The sequence below is a fragment of the Cebus imitator genome, unplaced genomic scaffold (assembly GCF_001604975.1).
Source record: "Cebus imitator isolate Cc_AM_T3 unplaced genomic scaffold, Cebus_imitator-1.0 Scaffold588, whole genome shotgun sequence".
Lineage (NCBI taxonomy): Eukaryota > Metazoa > Chordata > Mammalia > Primates > Cebidae > Cebus > Cebus imitator.
The window spans coordinates 994-7,944 of NW_016107903.1; the positions used below are offsets into that span (position 1 = coordinate 994).

A 6,951-nucleotide genomic window follows, 5' to 3' on the forward strand; every position below is an offset into this window, starting at 1 on the left:
AGTTTTGCTTTGACCAGAATGTCATACAAATTGAATCCTACAGTGTACAGCCTTTTCAGTCTGACTTCTTTCATTTAATGTATGAAATTCATCCAAATTATGGCATGGGTCAATAGTTCACTCCTTTTTAGTGACATTCCTGCAAATTTCTAACGAAGCCTTTAGGTTTAAGTCCTAGAAGAAAAGCAACCTAAGTCGGGTGCAGTGGCTCATACCTGTAATCCCAGAAATTTGGGACAGGGACGCGGGAGGATCATCTGAGGTCAGGAGTTCAAGACCAGCCTGGCCAACATGGGGAAACCCCGTATCTACTAAAAATACAAAAAATTAGCTGAGTGTGGTGGTGGGCGCCTGTAATCCCAGCTACTCGGGAGGTTGAGGCAGGAGAATCCCTTGAACCCGGGAGGTAGATGCCGCAGTGAGCCGAGATCACGCCACTGCGCTCCAGCCTGGGTGACAGAGTGAGAACTCTGTCTCAAGAAAAAACTAAAAAAGGAAAGCAACTCAATCAAAAGGTATAAACATTCTGGGACTCTTTTTTTTTTTTTTTNGTGTGTGTGTGTGTGTGTGTGTGTGTGCTGGAGGAAACTAAGAAACTATTTGGTGGACCTCCTCTTATTTGGAACTCCCAAAGTCTAGCTCCAGAATACTAATGGGATCAGCTCAGTCTCACAGCCAACCTGTGGATCTCAGTCCCAACACTCACCCTACTGAGTGAACTCTAGGAAGATCTGCTGAAAGTAGGCCCAGGGCCTGTTAAAGCCGTTTTTTGTTTGTTTTGAGACATGGTCTCACTCTGTTGCCCAGGCTGGAGTGCATGACGGCTCACTGCAGCCTTGACCTTCTGGGCTCAAGCGATCTTCCCAAGTACCTGGTAACTATAGGTGTGCACCACCACGTCTGGCTAATTTTTAAATTTTTTTAGAGATGGTTGGCGGGGGGGGGGGTGGGGGGTGGCGCGTCTCACTGTTGTCCAGACTGGTCTTGAACTTCTGGGCTCAAGTGATCCTCCCACTTCCCTCCCAAAGTGCTGAGATTACAGGTGTGTATAACCGTGCCTGGCCAAACCTGTCTTGAAAAGCACTGGAGGGTAAAGATGGCAGCCTGAGGACATTTTTAATGTTCCCTCCCACACAACTTCCCATCACCAACCTCTTCCAAACTAAATGGTTGCCAGGTCCAGCACATGGGAGGGGCCTAGGACTGTCCATATGTCCACAGACTGTCAGGATCTCCAAGGAGGACAGATGTAGGACATTGTCTCCTTTAAGCTGGGTGAGAGAGAGAGGAACAATAAGGAGGCTTGGGACATGGGGAGTAAAGGGGTGGGGTGTGTGTGTGTTTTCATACATCTCAGTACCAACGGATCTTCCTGACTCTGGAGTGACTGAGGGACAGCAGCATTCTGGTTAATGCAATGCTGGCCATAGATGCAGTCTGCAGGCCCCTGACAACCAGTGGTTTGCTGCTGCATGAGGATCTACCCTCCAACCATACAGAACCAAGGATAGGCAAAAGAAAAGCTCCAAAGGAACTCCCAACACATGAGGGAAGAAAGCAAAGAACACCTCCAACAGGTGTAAGCTCCAGGAGAGAGAGTGGGGTTTCCACTGTGTTGGGCTCAGTGCTGTGTTCTCAGCCCCTGGAACAGGGCCCAACAAGTGTTTCTGAATGGATGGATGGACCAGTAGCCCCTGATGAAAGTGAGCTGCCAGAGAAAACAGACCTCCCTCCATTCACCAAGACCAAACTGGCAGAAACAAGAAGGCATAACTACAAGGTTTTGTTTGGGGAACTAATATAAAAATTTCTGAATTTGAAAGTTTGATGGAAAAATTATAAAGGCATGGTAATATTGAGAGTCACTCACAGGCTGGAAGACCAAGAGGAAGAAGTATATCAAAATTTGAAACAAAAATGCAAACTAGAATTGATGGAGTAGATAAGAGGCTTAGCAGATAAAGTCATGAGCATTTGTACAAAAAGAAATAATGGGAGTAAAGGAAATAATCATAAAAATAATTGAGGAAAATTAATTCATAAAACTCAGGTTTGAAAAAATACTTGAGTCTGCAGATTAAAATGGCCCACTGAGTTCCAAGGGGGAGCTACAAATAAGGACATACTCCTAGGCATATCCTATAAAATTATTGAACTTCAAGGATAAGAACTTAGAATGTTTTTGGCATGTCCCAGGGCTTGGCTCCTGTCCACACTAGCAAATGGCATGCACTGAGCATGTGCCTTTCAAAGGGCTCAGCCAGTGGAAGCTGGGAGAGCACTGGTAGTACTGGCTGCTAGAAATGGAATCTGCCTGTCAGCAACTGAAGGGGTGACTATATCTAGAATTTGAGGAAAGTGAAATCAGAAGCCTCATAGAGTTCATCTAACCCCGTCATCCCATTTCACAAATGACCTTGAGGCCCACTGAGAAATGATTTGCACAAGGTTGAAGAACTCATTCCAGACAGAGCAGGGATTAGAATCTCCAACTCCTGACTCTAGTTTGGTATTTTTTGTTAATTTTTTTTACCTCCTTTCTATAAGAGTAGATATATTCAACTTTTTGCCCCTTTATTTTTTTGGAAGACAATATTCTAAGTAAAGAACAAAATCACAACAGCCAGTTGTGTTGGCCACACAAACACTTGCCCAGCCCCAAATTCTATACCATCTTAATGAAATGCTACACAGTACGAACACCCTCTTCCACTGCAATGCAAAGCAAGGAAGCTGTGAAAGACAGAAGTTTAACTGGTGGTTACACTTTATACCTTCATTGTCAATTACAGTTTTATACTAAATTAACTTGGTCGTGAGAGCTGATTTTCCACTTCCCCAGTTTGAACTTCTTGGTCAGGCCAATCCACTTGCAAGTCTGCACTGTTTCAGCACCTCACTGGCACCCTCACAGAGCTTTATGTCACCCTGGTTCTGGCACACTCCAAAAACTCCTCTCACAGAAGCAAGGCTGCCGCTGCTGTGCAGCTCAGTCTGAGGTTCCTAGTAAGTGATGCTGGGCCTTGTGGCCCCAGCATTACTTCCTCCACTGATCCCACTCTGATAGCATGACTCAATGTGTGCCCGACAGCAGAGCCCACAGCCACACCAGTTACAGTGGTTGCCATCTGGGTCATCAGACATAGCTGCCAGGGGCACAGCTGCAGGAGAGCCAACTGCAGAGGGTGCTGGTGGCTAAGCTAGCTGCTAATGCTGGCCTGGGTACAGTTATCATCCAGTGCCTGGTGGGTGGGAGTCATTCAGTACCAATTCTGAGCCTGAGCGCAAACTCATGTTTCTGCTCATCCTTCTCTGGCTTCTGCCACCACATGGGAAAAACATGCCCTGGTTAGCCCATGGCCTCTGAAGAGCGACAGAAAGTAGAGTAGAGCCTACTCCAGCCTCCCCCAGCCCAATGCACTAAAGCCCAACTTATCTGTAAGCTTAGGAGCATGATAAATGCTTAGCACTGCATGCCATGGAGTTCTGGAGTGGTTTATTACACAGCAATATCTAGCTAAATACGTTTTTGACATATGCTGCAGCTTCTTGGATCCAGCCTGGTTACCAGGAAGACAAAAACTGGGCTCCAAGAACCAGTCATCCTTCCTTCTGCCTTCCCAACCATCACCTCTGGCTGCGTCAGTGATCTGTCTCAGCAAAAGAGCTGCTTGGTCTTGTGTGACTCCTGTACTTTACAGCAGACTGAGTGTCAGGCATTGAAAATAAAGGAGTAACCCTATGGACTCTGCAACTTGGTTCCTTTGACCCTTAACAGGTGGGTTTGAATTGTGTCTTCAGTGCCAGTGCTGAATGAGGAAGGTCATTCTTTTTTGAAGGAATATGATATAAAACAAACACAAAAAAAGCAGAAAAATCAGGACTGATTTGAAAAATCAGGTTTGGAGTTATATTTTTTAAATATATTTTTTAATAGAGAAAAGGTCTTACTATGTTGCCCAAGTTGGTCTTGAACTCCTTAGTTCAAGTGATCCTCCTGCCTTGGTTTCTCAAAGTGCTAGGATTGCAGGTGCGAGCCACTGCACCTGGCCAGTTGGAATTTTTTACATTTATTTTATAGTCAATGCTGTTTTATTAAATGCGGATTTTATTTTGGATTACAGGATGTAGAATGCCATATTTTCTTAGGTCATAGGGCCTTTCACGTTTGTAATCTGGCCTTGTATGACTTACCCTGCAATCCCTTTGTTTTTCCCATAACCTTTCCAAGTTCATAGTTGGCCTTTGTGCCTCAGGAAAGGAAGGCCACAATAGAAATACAAAAAGAAACAAAATAATTAGAATATTTTTTAACTTCTAAAGTTCAAGGTTTTGGCATAAGTCTAGTTTAGAAGAACATACACCTAGTCCCCTCCTTCCCACCAAGGAGGAAAGCCTTCCTCTAGGAAAGAGGCAGAGTGCCCCTCAGAGTCAGGTCCTGGTGTGGGCTCTTGCATGCTGTGGCTGAATCCCAGGGAAGGCAGAAGGAAGGCAGTTGACACCCAAAATAAGGGTGGGGAAATGACAGCAGAGGAGGCCTGTGTCTTGTTTTTCAGTGCTGGGGTTGGAAGCCCAGGAGACCAGTGAAGATCCAGAGACCCTTCACCCCAGCTCAGTGCAGGACAGTGGACTCAGAGGCTATGTGTGTCTGGGGCAGAGCCTGAGGTAGCCTGAGCGTCCTGTGGCTCCAGGGTGACATCATAGAGAAGCTAAATTCTGTCTTTCTGGAATAGGCATGGGAGTTAGCTGAGAAGCAGACCCTGTGGGCCTGGATGTCTCAATCATCATGTAAGGACATTTCAGTGGGAAATTTCAGATGGACAATTCAACCAAGGTTCTCATGAGGACACCCATGTCTTTGGGGTTGGAGATGGGGGGCCCTTCTACACAGACAGCCACACAGACAGCTGCACAGCCCTGCCTCCAACATCCTAACACTGTATTGTCTCCCTGCACTTAGCAGCCCTGCAGGGTGAGACATGGGGAGGATCCTGAAATGGATGATGGTGTTTAATAAGACATGCTGTCCTTGTTTACCAGGAACCTAGTAATGTTATGTTTTCTGCCATCACTTGAATAGGTAATTGAAGTAGAGATGATATTGAGTTTAAAAAAAAAAAAAAAGCATAAAACTATGGGTTCTTTGCAGCCTGAATAGATGGCCTAAAAGTTCAAATTTGCCTTATGGCATTTGCTCAAGGAAAACCAGTGTAGGTAGTCTTTGACCCCCTTTCCTCCCTATCCTTTCTTCCTTCTGAGGACTAAACTCTGATTTTTTTATCTTGCCCAAATTCCTATCTAAGGAGTCTGGGGAGTCATACTGAGGGACTCTTCCCGTGTCAGCAAGGGGCGGAGTTTCAAAGGCAGGAGTTTCCCAGCTCCACCCCTCCATCCAGGAACATAAAGTTCTTTGTCTGGGTTTCCTATGTGTGAGCTAGGTAGAAAAATCCAGGTGGGCTCCTTTGTCCAAAAAGCCCACCTAAAGCTCTGGGAGGAGGGGGCTCTAACTCCAAGTTGTGGACCAAGCAGCCAATCCGGTATCAGAGTCAAATATCAATCACTCCAGAGGAAGTTTGAAAGAACTCCTCTCTTTGGATGAGAACATGAATTGGGAGGGAATAACTCAAGGGTTAAAATCCTGCTGCTCCCTCTCTATATGGATTCCTTCTCTGGATCCCCTCCCACAGCAGGGTGGGAGCTGTGTGTCTGTTTCTCTCTCTCTGCCTAATAAATCACTTCTCCACAAAACTCTTGAGGTCCACAATATTTATTTGAACGGCAAACTCACCATGCCTCCAGGGCCCCTTTTCTCCATTCTTTGGGGTAGTAGAGGCTAAGAACCTCAGATTGGGGAACTGGGAGCATCTTTGGGATGCCCCCACTCCAGTTACATCTTTTGGCAAGCCAGCCAGGAGTACACTGGACTCCAGAGCAGTGAGTGATAATGGACCCCTTTTGCTTGCTAATCTGTCTTTTTTCTTGTTTTAAATTTGTTAAGGAGATAAAGACTGGGTGCAGGGGTGGCAGTGAGGAGTAACAGCGGAGGCAAGGCCAGGTGGGCGTTGCCTGCAGAAAGCACCAGGTGGCTGGGCCTGCATGGGGCCCCGTGCAGCCAGTGGCTGGGTCCGGGTGGCTGAGGCAGCAGCTGCTGGTCCAAAGACACAGGCTTCAGGCTTTCTGGGATCAGACTCTCCAAACCCCAGCTCTTAGGAACTGGGAGCATTGACCAGCTTCCCTTTCTAGCTTTTTTTTCTTTCTCTAGGCCAAGCCAAGGGTCGGCAGGAGGAAGGGCAGTCCCAAATGCCCAGTTCAGTCTGGTCGAGGTTGGGGGCCCACTTAAACCTCTTAAGAAAAAGCCGCATGGCCGGGCGCGGTGGCTCACGCCTGTAATGCCAGCACTTTGGGAGGCTGAGGCGGGTGGATCACGAGGCCAAGAGATCGAGACCATCCTGGTCAACATGGTGAAACCCCGTCTCTACTAAAAATACAAAAAATCAGCTGGGCATGGTGGCGCATGCCTGTAATCCCAGCTACTCAGGAGGCTGAGGCAGGAGAATTGCCTGAACCCAGGAGGCGGAGGTTGCGGTGAGCCGAGATCGCGCCATTGCACTCCAGCCTGGGTAACAAGAGCGAAACTCCGTCTCAAAAAAAAAAAAAAAAAAAGAAAAAGCCGCCTATGTGAGCCATGCCCAGCCTTTCAGGCCCCAACCTCCTGGGTCCACATTTCTGTAATGCAAACTTGTTTCTGGCTCTTTCCTCTAAGATATTTCCTACATATCAGGCTCTTGGGAAGGCAGTCCAGGGACTCTTGCCCGTGGTGCCCTCAGGCTTATGCCTATGAGGACCTCCTACAGTACACATGGCCAGTTCCCTTAGTCCGCAGTGCTAGGTTATGTCCTAACAGAGCTGGAGTCTATCAGTGGGTACGGGAGGCTCTAAGACATTTTGGTT

General features: G+C 47.0%; 1 long non-coding RNA gene across 1 annotated transcript; it reads left to right on the forward strand.

Annotated features, from left to right (window-relative positions):
• Window positions 1-1,334: 1,334 nt before the first annotated feature.
• Window positions 1,335-5,740, forward strand: LOC119469175. The gene is made up of 2 exons (XR_005197994.1): window positions 1,335-3,778; window positions 4,557-5,740. It is a non-coding gene; the product is annotated as an uncharacterized LOC119469175 (long non-coding RNA).
• The last annotated feature ends 1,211 nt before the right edge of the window (window positions 5,741-6,951 follow it).